The sequence below is a fragment of the Cricetulus griseus genome, chromosome 3, assembly GCF_003668045.3.
Source record: "Cricetulus griseus strain 17A/GY chromosome 3, alternate assembly CriGri-PICRH-1.0, whole genome shotgun sequence".
Taxonomy (NCBI): Eukaryota; Metazoa; Chordata; class Mammalia; order Rodentia; family Cricetidae; genus Cricetulus; species Cricetulus griseus.
In genome coordinates, this window is record NC_048596.1 from 24,578,387 (window position 1) to 24,594,340 (window position 15,954).

General features: G+C 43.2%; 1 protein-coding gene across 9 annotated transcripts in view; it reads left to right on the forward strand.

Annotated features, from left to right (window-relative positions):
* Positions 1–50: 50 nt before the first annotated feature.
* The window catches only part of Cpeb3 (cytoplasmic polyadenylation element binding protein 3), a 191,394-nt gene continuing 175,490 nt past the window's right edge, over positions 51–15,954 (forward strand). For 4 of the 9 annotated variants that reach the window (XR_004768993.1, XM_035441872.1, XM_027406327.2 and 1 more), the window contains exon 1: positions 365–471. The gene's annotated coding sequence lies outside the window, so the exon portion shown is untranslated. Of the gene's footprint in view, positions 167–276; positions 472–15,954 lie in introns of those variants that run through there. The other 5 variants (XM_035441870.1, XM_035441867.1, XM_035441865.1 and 2 more) reach the window with 5 other exon arrangements.

Consider the following 15,954-nt stretch of genomic DNA (forward strand, 5'->3'; position numbering starts at 1 on the left):
GTGCGCGGCCGGCGGGCGTCCGCAGGGGCGGCGGGGAGCGAGGGGGAGGAGCCTGGGGCCGGGAGGCGGCGGTCGCGGCCCGGGTTCCTGCCGGTCCGCCCGGGGTTCCGGTCCATGGACCGCCGGGGCGCCGAGCTGCTGCCGGCGGAGGAGCTACCTCTGTGAGGTAAGAGTCACCGCCTCCGTGCGCGCCGGGGTCACGACGCAGGGGCGGCTCGGAGCAGCCTGGGAGATGTAGTCCTCGGACCGTCCCCGCTAGAGGCTGCACAGCCCGCTGGGACCCCCGCCGCCGCGCCCGCCGCCGCAGGGCCGGCGCCCTCCCGTTTCCTTCCTCCAGGGGGAAAAATGTCCTTCGGGCCGCTGTCCGGGAAGCGGCAGCATGTGGCGCTCCGCTGTCAGTAGCAACAAGGTCAGCGCCCCTTCTCCGCGTCTTGCCCCCTCAGCTCTCGCGCTCAGGTGGGACAGAGCCAGGTGAGGGGAGGTGGCTTGGAGGGCCAGTTTCTGGGTCGGGTCCAGCACGCCCGGCCGCGGTGGCGGGAGGTCGGGCGCTCGGGTCAGCCTCGGCCGCGTCAGAGCCCATCTTCGGGGTGGGACCGGGTGACTTAGTGCGGGGCTGCTCCGGAGGGGCGGGCGGGCGGACGGGTGGGTAACGCGACCGTTCTCACCGGTGTGCGTGAGTGTGTGTGTGTGTGTGTGTGTGTGTGTGTGTGTGTGTGTGCGCGCGCGCGCGCGCGTGGGTGCAGTGTGTTTGTGTGTGTGTGCGCGCGCGCGTGTGCGCGTGAGTGCAGTTTGTGTGTGCGCGCGCGTGTGTGTGCGCGCGTGAGTGCAGTGTGTTTGTGTGTGTGTGTGTGCGCGCGCGCCTGTGCGCCTGAGTGTGCGCGTGGGTGCAGTGTGTGTGTGTGTGTGTGTGTGTGTGTGCGCGCGCGCGCGGGTGTGCGCGTGGTGCAGTGTGTGTGTGCGCGCGCGTGTGTGCGCGTGAGTGCAGTGTGTGTGTGTGCGCGCGCGTGTGTGCGCGTGAGTGCAGTGTGTGTGTGTGTGTGTGTGTGTGTGTGTGTGTGTGTGTGTGTGTGCGCGCGCGCGAGTGCGACGAGAGGATCGGGCGTGGGTGGCGGGTGCGAGAGGACCCCTCTGCCTGTCCAGGAACCTTCTCCGAGGTGCTGCCTGTCGCCCATCCTTCCAGGGCTCGCCGGCAGCCCCCAAAAGGAACGAACGCGTTGGTGAATAAACAGCCCTTGCTTGCTCAGCTGTGGGTTGTCAGGGACGTTTGTTTCTTTCTGCAGCTGGTCACCGTTAACCAGTTCTAGTTTCCTTGACACTTCTAAGCAGGTGGATCAGGGCGAGGGATCAAAAAGGGAGAAGTCACAAATCATCCCCCCCCACCCCCGTCTTCTCTGACGCCGGAGGGATAGCCTTGAGGGAGGAAGGAGCTGTTGTTGACTTAAACAAATGCGTAATTTGGGCGACCTGTGGCGTTTCTTAGTGCTGTGATTGGTGGGTGTTTAGTAATTTTTGTTTACCTGTGCTTACATTTTGTTACAAATATCGGGCCTCTAAATGCCAGACTTGGGAAACCAGGACAGAAGAATTACCTGGAATTTGAAGCTGCCTGGTCTGTGTAACGAATCCCAGAGCAGCCGGGACTATGGTCTTTAAAAAACAAACCCCCAGCAATCCTATAATCCCAGCATTGGAGAGGTGGAGGCAGGAGGAGCAGGAATTCAAGGTCACCCTCTACTATTAGTGAGTTCAAGTCAGTTTCAAAAGAACAAACAAAACCCTACATGTGAATGCCTGGCAGATCTGGGAGGTTCTTCACAAGTTCAAAACCAGCCTAGATTACAGAGACAGACCCTATTTAAAACAAAAACCATCAAACCCACTTTTGTTTGTTTTAGTTTTTCTTTGGCAAGGACTATATCAGCAGCACAAGTAAGACTCAACTTCTAGAGCCTCCTGCCTAGGCCTCCCTATTTTGGAATTATAGTCATAGCCCACCTAGCTCCAATGTGTTTTCAAAATTCTCATTTAATGTAGAATTTTACAGTCAGCTCTTATCTGTTTGAATCAAATTTTGCTCTCTAAATATATTCATACTACTGTGTACATGGCTGGGATAAATAAAATAAAACATAAGTTTATTTGGCCTACAATTTCTGAAATATGCATTTTATTTTTATTTATTTATTCGGAGACATGGTCTCATTATGCAACGGGGCTAGCCTGAAATTCATTATGTATACTAAGTTGGCCTTGAACTCACAGAAATTTGCCTGCCTCTGTCTCTTGGGATTAAGGCTGTCCCAACACACAAGGTTATTTTTTAATTTTTTTAAACATTTTTTTGTGTGGATGCATGTATGTGTCCAGAGGCTTCAGGTCAACTTTGGGTGGTTTCCTCTATTGTTCCTCTCTGTATGTTTTTGAGACCCAGTCTCTCATTGAACCCAGAGCTTGTTGGTAGCCTAAACTAAGCTGGCCAGTGAGCTTCAGGGATCTGCCTATCCTTGTGTGTCATCATCTTTGTGTCCCATTACACAAAACCCCCACCCTACCTTCCTGTGCTAGGGTTACAGATGCCACAGGCACACCTGGCTTTTATGTGGGTAGCAGGCATCTGAACTCAGGCTTTCATGAAATATTTTAGGATATTATAACTAATATTCCTTCTCATGAAAAGAGAAATAGACCTACCCTTGGAAGGAAAATGAGTAGTTTAATCGGGGTATCTAATATTTAACTTTTTAAAAAATTTTGCTTTATGTACTATGTTATATGTAAGCTTACCTCTATTGCGTGTTTCTCTTTTAAGCAGTTAACATTGTTGAATATAGATTCACACAAAATTTGTTTAGCTTTGTGATTTATGCTAAAGAGCATTCCCATTTCTTAGAATTTGTTGTTGTTGCTTTGTGTCTTATATACTGGTCTGGCCTTGAACATAAGCCAAGGGTATGTTGATACTGGTTTTCCTGCACATCTCCCAAATGCTAGGTCACCAGCTGCTATGACCAGCTTTTCTCTTGTTGGTTTGTTTTTAGTTAAACAATTGGTTTAGTTAAACAGTTGGTTTCTTTTTAGTTAAAAAATTGATTTATTTTTAATGTGGATGAGCATTTGATTTTATATTTGTGCACTACATGCACAAAGTGCCCACAGAAACCAGGAAAGGGCATCAGATCTCCGGCACCTGGTGTCACCGATAGTTATAAGCTACCATGTGGGTGATGTTAGTCAAACCTGGGTCCTCTAGATGAGTAAAACAGCTGAGCCATTTCTTAGCTTCTGTTGGTTTGCCACCCCCTCTCCTTTTAAGATAGGATCTCGATATGTAGCCCTGACTGGCTTCTAACTATGTAGGGCAGGTTGGTTTTCCTCTTGCCAAAACTCTCTTGCCTCATTTCCTTACTTTTGGGATTAAAGGTGTGGTTCACCATGCTTTTTTTTATTTTTTTAAAGGTTTCTCACTCTGTAGTCTAGGCTGGTCTCCATAGCCCACAATGTCCTTTAACTGGTGGCAATCTTCTTAACAAGTGCTAAGATCTACAGGGATGATCCATCATGCCATACTTTATTTATTTATTTATTATTTATTTATTTGTTTGAGACAGGGTTTCTTTGTGTAGCTTTGGAGCCTATCCTGGCACTCTCTCTGTAGACCAGGTTGGCCTTGAACTCACAGAGATCCACCTGTCTCTGCCTCCCAGTGCTGGGATTAAAGGTGTGCACCACCACCGCCTGACCCTACCCTACTTTATAATTTATATTTTACCCTAATTTGGAAATATGAATAGTTCTATTGATAACAAATCCCATTTACATTAGCATTACTATTTCAAAACTGGATTTTATGCAAATAAATAAGTATTTTATTAATTAAATTTATTTTACATCACTACCAAAGTTTCCCCTCTCTCTTCTCCTCCCATTCCATTCTGCCTTATATTTTTAGGGAAAGTCAACTTCCTGTCTGTTTCAAAAACCCTCACTCAGTAGTAGGGAACAAATTCTGTTTTGGGGACTGTGGATGTACACCAGTAATAAGGCATTTGTTTAGCATGTCCAAGGCCCTGGACTTTGCTCCTTAGCAACACTGAGGGAAAGAGAAAAGAGGAATAATACCCTTTGTGAAAGACAGGCGCTCAGTAGTGTGACTTTGATCCCCAAAGGTTAAGTGACTGGTAATGAATAGCAGCATAGGCCAGCTTTAGGAACTTTGCCCTTAGGAGAGATGGAAACTCATGTGGAGTAGGGTAGGCCTGACATGAGAAAGAGACCCATTGTGTAGGAAATGGGGTTAGTTTATAGGTAGAGTTTTGTCCTGGAAGTTCTGGTCAGTGTGTCCTAACTACTGTCTCTGTTTTTACACAGGGTCTCCTTATGTAGGGCAAGCTAGGCTTGATTGACAGATACTCCTGCCTCAACCCCCCAACTATAAGCGCTACCTTGCTTGATTTGCTTCTCCTCAACTCTCTCCCCCCTTTTCTTTCCTTTCTTTCTTTCTTTTTTTTTTTTTTTTTCCCCCCTCCGAGGCAGGGTTTCTCTATGGCTTTTGGAGGTTGTCCTGGAACTAGCTCTTGTAGACCAGGCTGGCCTTGAACTCACAGAGATCCACCTGCCTCTACCTCCCAAGTGCTGGGATTAAAAGCGTGTGCTGCCACCACCCAGCTGTTCTTTTCTTTTCCTTCCTTCCCTTCCTTCCTCCCTTGCTTCCTCCCTTTCTTCCTTCCTGCTTATCTGCCTGCCTTTTTTTGTTTTGTTTTTTGAGACAGGGTTTCACTATGTAGCTCTGGATGTCCTGGAAACTCACTTTCAGCAACTTAGAGAAGAAAGGGTTTATTTCACTCACAGTTCCGTATAACAGTTCATCATCAAAAGCAGTAAGGACAGGAACTCACCCAGGGCAGGAACCTGGAGGCAGGAGCTGATGAAGAGGCCATGGAGGGGGTTGTGTCCTGAGTTGTCTTCATGGCTTGCTTAGCAGACCCAGGACCATGGGCTGGGCTCTCCTCCATCAATCATTAAGAAAAGCCTACCAGCTGGATCTTATGGAGGCATTTCCTCAATTGAGACTCCTCTTCTCTGATGATTCCAGCTTGTGTCAATTTGACATCAAATTAGCCAGTACAGAAAGAAATGAATTACAGGGCAGCATATAATATTTTTCCCTACTGTAGCTTATCCCTGCAATTTCAATTTTATTTAGCTATTGTGTTTTTTTTTTTTTTTTTTTTTTTTTGGAGACAGGGTTTCTCTGTATAATAGTCTTGGCTGTCCTGGAATTCACTTTGTAGGCCAGGCCTTTAACTCACTGAGATCTGCCTGCCTCTGCCTCCTGGGTGCTGGGATTAAAGGTGTCTGCCACCACCCACCACTGCCCTGTTTGCCCTATTTACTGTGATACTTTTAGACAGAACTTTTAGACAGAATTTTACTTGTAGTCTATGTTGGCCTGAAACTCACTGTGTAGCCCACACTGTCCTTAAACTTTCAGTGGTCCTTTTGCCTCAGTCTCCTTTGTGTTTGAATTATAGGCTGGAGTACCAATTTTATGAGAAAATATACATGGAAAACAATTTTCCTTTTAAAACAGCCACATGTTTCATAGAGCCACTCAAAATGTGGTCCTGTAGACCCTAAAGTTCCCCAGACCTTTTCCAGAGAATGTGTGAAGTCAAGGCTATTTTCATAATAATAGGAAAACATCATTTGCATTTTCCACTGCATTAACGTTTACACTGGCATAAACAGCTACAGATAAAAATACCTTGCTCATTAGCATTTGTCAAAGCATTGGACCCATACAGCACTAATGATCATATATTTACCACAGTGGGTATGCATTAAACATTAGAACCAAACAATTTTTTTACTGTTCAAATTAAGCAGATTTGCTAGTCTGTGGTGGCCCACAAATCTTTAATCCCAGTACTTGGGATGCAGAGGCAGGTGAATCTCTGTGAGTTCGAGGCCAGTCTGGTCTATAGAGCGAGTGCCAGGGCTACACAGTGTTAGTCTTTACACTTGAATATTCATAGTTCTAGTCTCTGTATGTTGGAATGGGTGTGATACATTCTTCTCCTGCGTCTACAGCATGATAGCCAGGGACAGGGGCATCCACTTAGTCCACCTTGTCCCAATGGCAAGGGAGATTGAAGTAGGAATATTGCTTGAATGAACGAAAAGGTTTGCACCCAGCCAGAAGTAGTGGGCCAGAACTGGGAATTCTAGCACTCAGGAGGCCGAACCAGGATGGTTGCTAGTTCTAGATCAGCCTGGGCTACATAACAACATTCTATTGGGAAAAAAAAAAAAAAAAGATCAGTAATAAACACAAATAGCAAAGCAAATGAAGAGATGTTTATTGTTTTTCATTAGCCTATATACCATTTGGATTAAAGTGTTTTTTGTTTTCTTTCATCTGGAATCCTTAGAACCCTTAGGCTCCAGGAGTTTAGTTTGTTCTGGGTGTTGAGCCTTTGAGCCAGTGAGCTCTCTTAGTACCTAGGCTTTGTTTTAATGTGTACATTTGCTTGTGTTTTAGTTTCTTCCCTCCTGGGAAGTTCTTGACTGAGTTTGTGGCTCCTGTAATTTACTTTTGAGGTTTGCTATTTCCAACCCTCTGTTAATGTTACACCCTCACAGACATTTAGAGTGGCCCCATTCACAAAGGCAGCTAGATTTATTGCTGAAAGAATTAAAGATGCCCGTGAACGTGAAATTGGAGGTGCCATGGAGAAGTGAAAATAGACTATTAATGGGAGAAGATTGAGTTAAGAAGAACATAGACTGCAGCTACATGCCACCCAGAATTCAAACAATTTGGAGATCATTTGCTGAAATATTAGAAAAATCAAGCGATATTCTGGTATTTTTTGTTGTTGTTGTTATTGTTGTTTTGAGACAGGGTTTCTCTGTGTAGCTTTGTAGACCAAGCTGACCTCGAACTCACAGAGATCTGCCTGCTTCTGCCTCCCGAGTGCTGGGATTAAAGGTGTGTGCCACCACCACTGCCCGGTTATTTGGGGAATGTTTTTTAAAGCAAGCATTAAACATTATATGTGGACTGGCAAGATGGCTGCCTGGGTCAATGCACTTGCCACCAAGCCTGACAACCCGAGTCCCCTTCCTAGAAGTTACATTGTGGAAGGAGAGAACTGAGTCCTGCACCTTGTCTTCTGACCTCCACATGTGCACCTCGGTGCACACAAAGTCATAAATAATTTTTTTAATGTATGCTCTGGAAACCAAATAAAATTTACTAATTTGTTATTTTCAGTCCCATTTTGCTATTGAGGGGGAGCCCACAATTAGGAGTAGGAGGGCTTGTCTGTCTATCTATCTGTCTGTCTCTGTCTTCCTCCCTCTCTTGTTTTCTGTATATGTGAGTTTTGCCTGCATGTATGTCTGTGCATTATGTCTGTGCAGTGCTTTAGGAGGCCAGAAGAGGGCATTGAATCCTGGAGTTACATATGGTTGTTAGCCACCAAGTGGGTGCTGGAAACCCAACCTAGGTCCTCTGCAAGAGAGGTAAATGCTCCTGAGCCATCTCTCCAGCCCTGAAGGGTTCATCTTTAACCTGCTAGGTGTATCTATAAAAACAAAACAAAAACAAAAACAAATAAACCACATAGCCAATCTCATGCCAAATGGTGAAAAATTGAATTTTTCCCACAGAGATAAAACAAGGATGTATGCTCTTGAAACCTTTAATCAACACTGTGCCAGAGGCTCTAGTCAGGTCAATTAGGTAAGAAAAGAAATAACATGTATCTGTGCTGGTCAGTTATTGTCAACTTGATACAGAGTCACTTGGGAACAGCAAGCCTCAACTGAGGGAACTGGTCTGTGGGGCATTTTTCCTACTGCCAATTGATGTGGGAGAGTTCACTGTGGGTAGTGTCACCCCGATAGTTGGGCATGGATTGTATAAGAAAGCGGGTTGAAAGCTGGGCATTGGTGGCGCACGCCTTTAATCCCAGCACTCAAGAGGCAGAGGCAGATCTCTGTGAGTTCAAGGCCAGCCTGGTCTCCAGAGTGAGTGCCAGGATAGGCTCCAAAGCTACACAGAGAAACCCTGTCTGGAAAAACCAAAAAGAAAAAAAAGAAAGAAAGAAAGAAAGAAAGAAAGAAAGAAAGAAAGAAAGAAAGCAGATTGAGCAGGCCATAGAGAGCAAGCCAGTAAGCAGCATTCTTCTATGATCTTTGCTTCAGTTCCTGCCTCCAGGGATTGCTTGTGTTTGAATTCCTGTCTTGACATCTCTCAAATGATGGATTATAACATGTAAGGTGAAATACTTTCCTCCCCAAGTTGCTTCTGATCATGGTGTTTGTGACAGTGACAGAAGCACAGTAGGACAGAAATTGGTGCTGAGACAGACCTGACTACGTTGTTTTTGGGGATGATTGAGGAAGAATTTGAAGCTTTGGGCTAGAAAAGGCCATTGAATTATCGAAACTTAATGAGCTGTTATGGGAGCTTGGAAGATAGGAATGTTGAGAGAGGTACAGGTAAGGTAAGGTACAGATAAGGGGGGCTGGCTTGTGAGGATTCAGAGCAAAGCAAGCCAGTGAGCAGCTTCCCTCCATGCTTCCTGTGTCTCCTCTTGTTTGACTTCCCTTAATGACGACAGTGATTGGGATATGGAAGTCAAATAAACTTCCCCAAGTTGCCGTTGGTCAATATTTTATCGTAGCAGCAGATTAACAACTAACACAGCATCCATATTGGAAGGGAAGAAGAAAAACTATTTTATTTGCTGATGAAATGATCTTATGCTTAGAAAATTCCAATGCAGTGACTCTCCTTTGAGTATGTCTTACTTCCTGCTGCTCTCTGTTAGGGTAAGCACACACCCATGCCCCTCCTATGGGATGTATCTTTCTTTCTGGAAACCCCTCTCTCTCTTAGCCTTTGTGTTTAAAATGTGTGTTAAAACACCGTTAGTGAGACCTGGTGTGGCAGTGTTCAGGAAACAGAGGCAGGTAGGCTTCTGTGAGTTCAAGGCTGGCCTGGTCTATGTATATGTATATCCTATCTCAAAACAAAACACCATGAAAACCATTTTAATGATAAAAATTTCAAGGAATCACACAAAACAAATGTTAGAACCAAAATGCAATTTAAACAAAGTTATAGGATATAATAGAAGTATGGAAGATTTACTGTATTTAATGTACTATATGTACACTAACAGTGGCTGACCTGGGAATAGTAGCAAGAGAAGGTAATTTCATTTACAGAAACATCAAAAGGATCAAAATAGGTCTGGGGATGTAGCTCAATTGGTAAAATACTTTCCTAACATTGCAGTACCATGGGTTCATTTCCCAGTACCACATAAACGTGGTGTGGTAGTGAATGCTGGTAATCCCAGCATTGGGGAATTGATGCTGGAAGAAGTTCAGGGTTAGCCTCAACTACATAGTACGCTCAAGGTTGGGTTGGGCTACATGAGATCCTGTCTCAGAAAAATAACATTGGGCTGGCAAGATGGCTCAGTGGGTAGAAGCACTAGCTATACAGGCCGATGAGTTTAATCCCTGGATTCTATGGTGGAAGGAGAGAACCAAGTTTTTAGTTGGGTTTTTTTTTTCCAAAATTGTTTTCTTTCCTTCCTTCCTTCCTTCCTTCCTTCCTTCCTTCCTTCCTTCCTTCCTTTTTTCTTTCTTTTGTTCTTTCTTTTCTTTTCTTCTTTCTTTTTCTTTTTTCTTTTATTTATTTATTTATTTTTTGGTTTTTTGAGATAGGGTTTCTCAGTAGCTGTAGAGCCAGTCCTGGAACTCAATCTGTAGACCAGGCCGGCCTTGAACTCACAGAAATCCACCTGCCTGTATCTCCCAAGTGCTGGGATCAAAGGTGAGAACCAAGTTTTTAAAAGTTTTTAAATGGTGCTCCATATGAGCACCATTGATTCATTCTCATATACCTCAAATGTACATACAATGAGGATGATAAAATACAAATATAAAAAAACACAAAGTAGGGCTGGAGAGATGGCTCAGAGGTTAAGAGGGCCGACTGCTCTTCCAGAGGTCCTGCGTTCAATTCCTAGCAACCACATGGTGGCTCACAACCATCTGTTATGAGATCTGGTGCCCTCTTCTGGTGTGCAGATATACCTGGAAGAAGAATGTTGTATACATAATAAATAAAATCTTAAAAAAAAAAACAAAACACAAAGTAATCAATTTAACAAAAGAAGCAAATAACATCTGAAAACTAAGAAATTAAAGATCCAGTAATTGGAGTTCATAAGACTGTGTATGTATGTATGTATGTATGTATATATGTATGTATGTATGTATCTCTATCTATCTAAATCTGCTTAATATTTTAAAGCTAGCGATACTCCCTTAACTGATTTATAATTCAGGGCAATTACCATCCAAATTTCATCTTGTAGAAAGTGACAAATTGAAGCCGGGCGGTGGTGGTGCACGCCTTTAATCCCAGAACTCAGGAGGCAGAGGCAGGCGGATCTCTGTGAGTTCGAGACCAGCCTGGTCTACAAGAGCTAGTACCAGGACAGCCTCCAAAGCCACAGAGAAACCCTGTCTCGGAAAAAAAAAAAAAAAAAAAAAAAAAAAAAAAAAAAAAAAAAAAAAAAAAGAAAGTGACAAATTGATCCAAAGGGTCTAATAGAAATTTTTTTGATCTAGAAGAGCCAAAGGATTCCTATGAACCAGTGCTGACAGAGATGACTCAGTGGGTAAATGTGCTTGCTGTTAATTCTTTTTTTCTTTTTTTCAAGATTTTATTTATTTATTATGTATACAACATTCTGCTTCCATGTATATCTGCACACCAGAAGAGGGCACCAGATCTCATAACGGATGGCTGTGAGCCACCATGTGGTTGCTGGGAATTGAACTCAGGACCTCTGGAAGAGCAGTCAGTGTTCTTAACCTCTGAGCCATCTCTCCAGCCCTCTGTTAATTCTTACTACCCGAGTTTGATCTCCAGAACCTACTTGGAGGGAGAGATCCAATTTCTCAGAGTTGCCTGTCACACATATATCCTGGCACACTTGTGCCGTCAATTGCAAAAATCAATAAATGTAAAAGATAAATTAAAAAGGAAGAACCAAGTTAGAGAATTCACATCTCTGAGTTAAAAAGTGCCTTTATTTCTTTATCGTGGTGCTTGGGATTGAATCCAGGGCTGTGTGCATATTAGGCAACATCCTACTGCTGAGCTGCATCTTCAGCCTCACTGACTGATCTCATTTGTTTGTTTAAGACGAAATTCCTGACCAGGAACTCTCCTCTATTTGGCTTCCAACTCTGTGTAGCCAAGGATGACTTTAAACTTCTGATCTTATTGCTTCCACCTTGAGTCTGATACTGCAGGCCGTTGCTACTACAGCCAGTTTATTTGATTATGGGTATTGAAGCCAGAGCTGTGTGCATGCAAGGCACTCTATGAACTGACCTACGTCCCCATCCCATATTTTCTATTTTTATTTTATAACTTAAAAACATATTATAGCTTATTTACTCTGTGTGTGTGTTTGTGGTGGGGTGGGGTGCAACCTGTATGGAGGTCAGAGGACAACTTTTAAAAGTTGGTTCTCTCCTTTGGTGATGTGGATCCTAGAAATCCCAAACTCAGGTTATCAAACTTGGCAGCAATTGCCTTTACCTGCTGAGTCATCTTCTTGGCACCCATTTCCTAATTTTAAAATTCACTAAAATGTTACATTAATCAAGGTAGTGTGATAGCAGCTGGGTGGCTCACACGCCTTTAATCCCAGCACTCAGGAGGCAGAGGCAGGCGGATCTCTGTGAGTTCGAGGCCAGTCTGGTCTATAGAGCGAGTGCCAGGATAGGCTCCAAAGCTACAGAGAAACCCTGTCTCAAAAAACCAAAAAGAAAAAAAAAATGTGGTAGCAGTATAAAGGTAGACATTTAGATTAGTGGGCCAGGAAGTCTATAAATAGGTTCTGACTTCATGATGGTCAGTTTATTTACAACAAGGACACCAAAATAATGTAATAGGGGAATGTATGTATTTCCGTCACAACTGGATAACCATATGGAAACCTCACACCATGAACAAAAATGAACTAAACCCAAATGTAAGAGCTGAAACTATAACATTCTTAGAAGAAAGCATAAGCATAAATGCTCGGATTAGGCTGTTTTCTTACCTGTGACAACAGCACCAGTGACAGAAGAAAGGACAAATTGGACTTAATCAAAATGAACAGCTCTTATGCTGGAAAGGAGGTGTTTTAGTCTATTTTTTGTGGCTAGGAGGGATACCTGAGAGAGCCCAGATGTAATCCATGGCTGTGATCCCAGTACTCGGGACATAGAGGAAGAAGATCAAGTATTCAGCTATGGATCATCATACCTAGCCTTGTAGTGGTTCATTTTTTTTTAAGGTTTATTTTGTGTACATACCTGTTTTGCCTGTAGATGTAGGTATGTGTACCACGGGTGTGCCTAGTGCACACAGAAATCAGAAGAGCATTGGATCCCCTTGAACTGGAGTTACAGATGTTTGTGAGTCATCATGGTGCTGGGAATCAAACCTTGGGTCCTCTGCAAGAGCTGCTCACTGCTGAGCTATCTCTATAGCCCCTATTTTTTTGTTTTTTGTTTTTTGTTTTAAAGAGTATTTTGATAGTTGATGCTTTTTTTTTTTTTTTCTTGGTTTTTCAAGACAGGGTTTCTCTGTAGGTTTGGAGACTGTCCTGGAATTCCTTTTGAAGACCAGGCTGGCCTCAAACTCATAGATCTGCCTTCCTCTGCCTCCCCAGTGCTGGGATTTAAAGGTGTGGGCCTCCACCACCTGGAGATAGTTGATACTTTATTGACTCAACATTTTCAGTAATAGTAATTGTAACAATACCTTACTATATACATAGAATGCTTAAGAAACAATGTATATTCTTACAGTTTTATCCTTAGAGCTGTAATTTAGGAGACCAGTCTTCTAAAATCCTAAACAGATTTTTAAGGTTAGACACAACAGAGTAACCTTACCATTTGATCTTCAGCCTGAATAACTTTGAGAGTGAATAAGAGTGTCATTTAGTATGCCAGTTTAACAGCACAAATAAACTCTACTGGAAAAGTCAGTGGATAGTTAGCCTGTCAGTAACTGACAAAGGGTGTCTGGTTCTCGTGACTGTTCCTTGTACCACAGTGTGTCATGGAATATAGTTTGTTTCTTCCAATTGTTAAAAATCCACCAGGAGATTACAATTCCAAACATACACACATCAAAAAAATCCATAAAACCAATATTACTATAGGTTAGGCCACTGATTAATCCCAGCACAATAATTATATGTGATTTTAATACTCTCCTTTCTCCAATGGACATGTCTTCCAGACAAAACAAAATAAAAACATAAAACTCCAGGTGGATCTCTGTGAGTTTGAGACCAGCCTGGTCTACAAGAGCTAGTTCCAGGACAGCCTCCAAAGCCACAGAGAAACCCTGTCTCGAAAAACAAAACAAAAAACTCCAAAACAAAACAAAAACCCAGAAATATCAGATTGAAATGGCATTGTAGATCCCAAAGCCCTGACAGATGCTGGCAGTAAATTCCACCCTAGCATCACAGAATATACCTTCTTTCCAGTCTTCCACGAGGTCTCTTTAAAATGGACTTGTGATGTTATTTTGAAGCTCTCAAGCTTTGAAGAGGTAGATCCTGCCTGGTGGAAGTAGTTCACTGGGGGCAAATGGTCCAGTGAAGATGATTCCTGCTCTTGCTTCTGACTGTAGTCTCTGCTTCCCGTCGTCTACTATGTGAGGTGTTTTGCCATGAACTCTGCTATGCCTTCCCTGCCACGACTGACTAACACTGATGAAAATATGAGCCAAGTAAATCTTTCCTCCACGAAGTGGTTTCCTTCAGGTTATTTTGGTCACAATGATGCAGAAGAAACTAACACAGAAAATTGGCCAGTCAATAACTGTGACTAACCCTGACCACGTGGTTCATAAGCCTTTGGGATTGTTTGTTTTTGAACAGTTTGGTGATTCAGGCTAGAGAAGCCCTAGAATGATATAAGAGCTTAATAGGCCTCTATCTTCGGAGAGTGCTTTAGACAGAGGAATCTCAGAGCAGTGAAGATAAGCTTGGTGTATCCAATAAAGGCAACAAGGCCCTTTGGGAGAAATGTTGAGTCCTAACTGCAACAGGAAAAGTACCTGCGCCTGGAATATCCAGTTCCAAAGGGAAGTTGTTCAGGTTGGTTGTATTTGACATACATCCGTAAGCCCCAAGTCTAGGAAGGACGATTCTAAGGACAGCTTGAGCTATATAGTGAGTTTAAGACCATGGATACACAGGAAAGAGAAGTATTCAAAAAGAGATGGGGGTAGGCTGGCAAGATGGGTCAGAGTTGCCAAGCCTGACAACTGAGTTCCGTCCTCAGGAACCATGATGAGAAAGGAGAGGACCTAGTCACCCAAGTTTGTTCTTTGACTTTAATGTGCATGCCCAGGCATGTTTGTGCCCATCTCTACTGAAAATAATATGTTTAATAATATCTTTAAAACAGGCGTGATGGCACTTACCTATAATTTCAGCACTGGAATAGTAGAGGCAGGAGGATCAGGAATTCAAGGACCGTTTCAATTATATAGTGAGTTTGTGGCTACCTGAGACTCTATATCAAATAAAAAGCAAAACAAAACACTCCACCTATTTTAAATGTCTTGATATACTAAAATATATATTTGGCTCTTGTATCTGCTAGGACAGTGCTGTACTACTGGGCTATGCCCCCAGCCCCACTTGATTTTATTTAATAATTCATTTGTAAACTGGGTGGTGGTGGCACATGCTTTTAAACTCAGCACTTGGGAGGCAGAGACAGGTGGATCTCAGTGAGTTTGAGGCCATTCTGGTCTACAAAGTGAGTTCAAGGACAGGCTCCAAAAGCTACAGAGAAACCCTGTCTCTAACCCCCCCCCCCAAAAAAAAAAAAAGAAAGAAAGAAAGAAAAAGAAAAGAAAAAACAGAAAGTGTGTGTGTGTGTGTGTGTGTGTGTGTGTGGTGACATATGTACATGTTTGGACAGGTGACCGAGCAGGCCAGAGGCATAGGATCCTCTGGAGCTGGAGTTACTCATCAGGACATGGGATTCACCAATTAGACTAGGCCAGCAAGCCCCAGGAATCGTCCCATCTTTGCTACCCCAGCAAGGGTTCTACAAACATGCCTCATTTTTTAAAGTGGGTATTTTGAACAGAGAAACAAGTGATCTTAACCGTTGAGCCATGTCTTCAGCATCTATTTATCATTTCTTAGTCTGAGTTTCCTTAAAATAAGCCAAACAAACAAACAAATGGCAGGGGGTGGGGAGCTGTCTCACAAAGTAAAGGCACTTGCTGCTAACCCTGATGATCTGAGTTCAGTCCTTAGGAGGGAGAGAACTAGCACTTCCCGCCCTCCACACACACACACACTATAAATAAATAATAAATAAATGTAAAAAAAAAAAAGAAGAAAACCCAAGCAAAAGAATGATAGTTTTGTTATTTAGGGTTTTGTAAAATCAAGTCCTTAAGGCAGCGGTTCTCAACCTTCCTAATGCTGCACTCCTTTAATACAGTTCCTCATGTGGTGACCCCCAACTATAAAATTATTTTAATTGCTATTTCATAACTGTGCTACTGTTACAAATTGTAATGCAACCATAATTGGTGATAGAGGTTTGCCAAAGGGTCGTCACCTACAAGTTGAGAACCACTACCCTAAGGCATAAGAATTTTTTTTGTTTGTTCATTTGAGACAGGGTTTCTCTGCATAGCTCTGGCTGTCCTGGAACTCGCTCTGTAGACCAGACTGGCCTTAAACTCATAGATCTGCCAGCCTCTGCCTCCCCAGTGCTGGGTTTAAATTCTTACATAGAAATTCTTACATAGTTCTGAATGTTAACTAGTATAAACATCATTAACAGATGATGACGAAATTCTCAGTACATGAC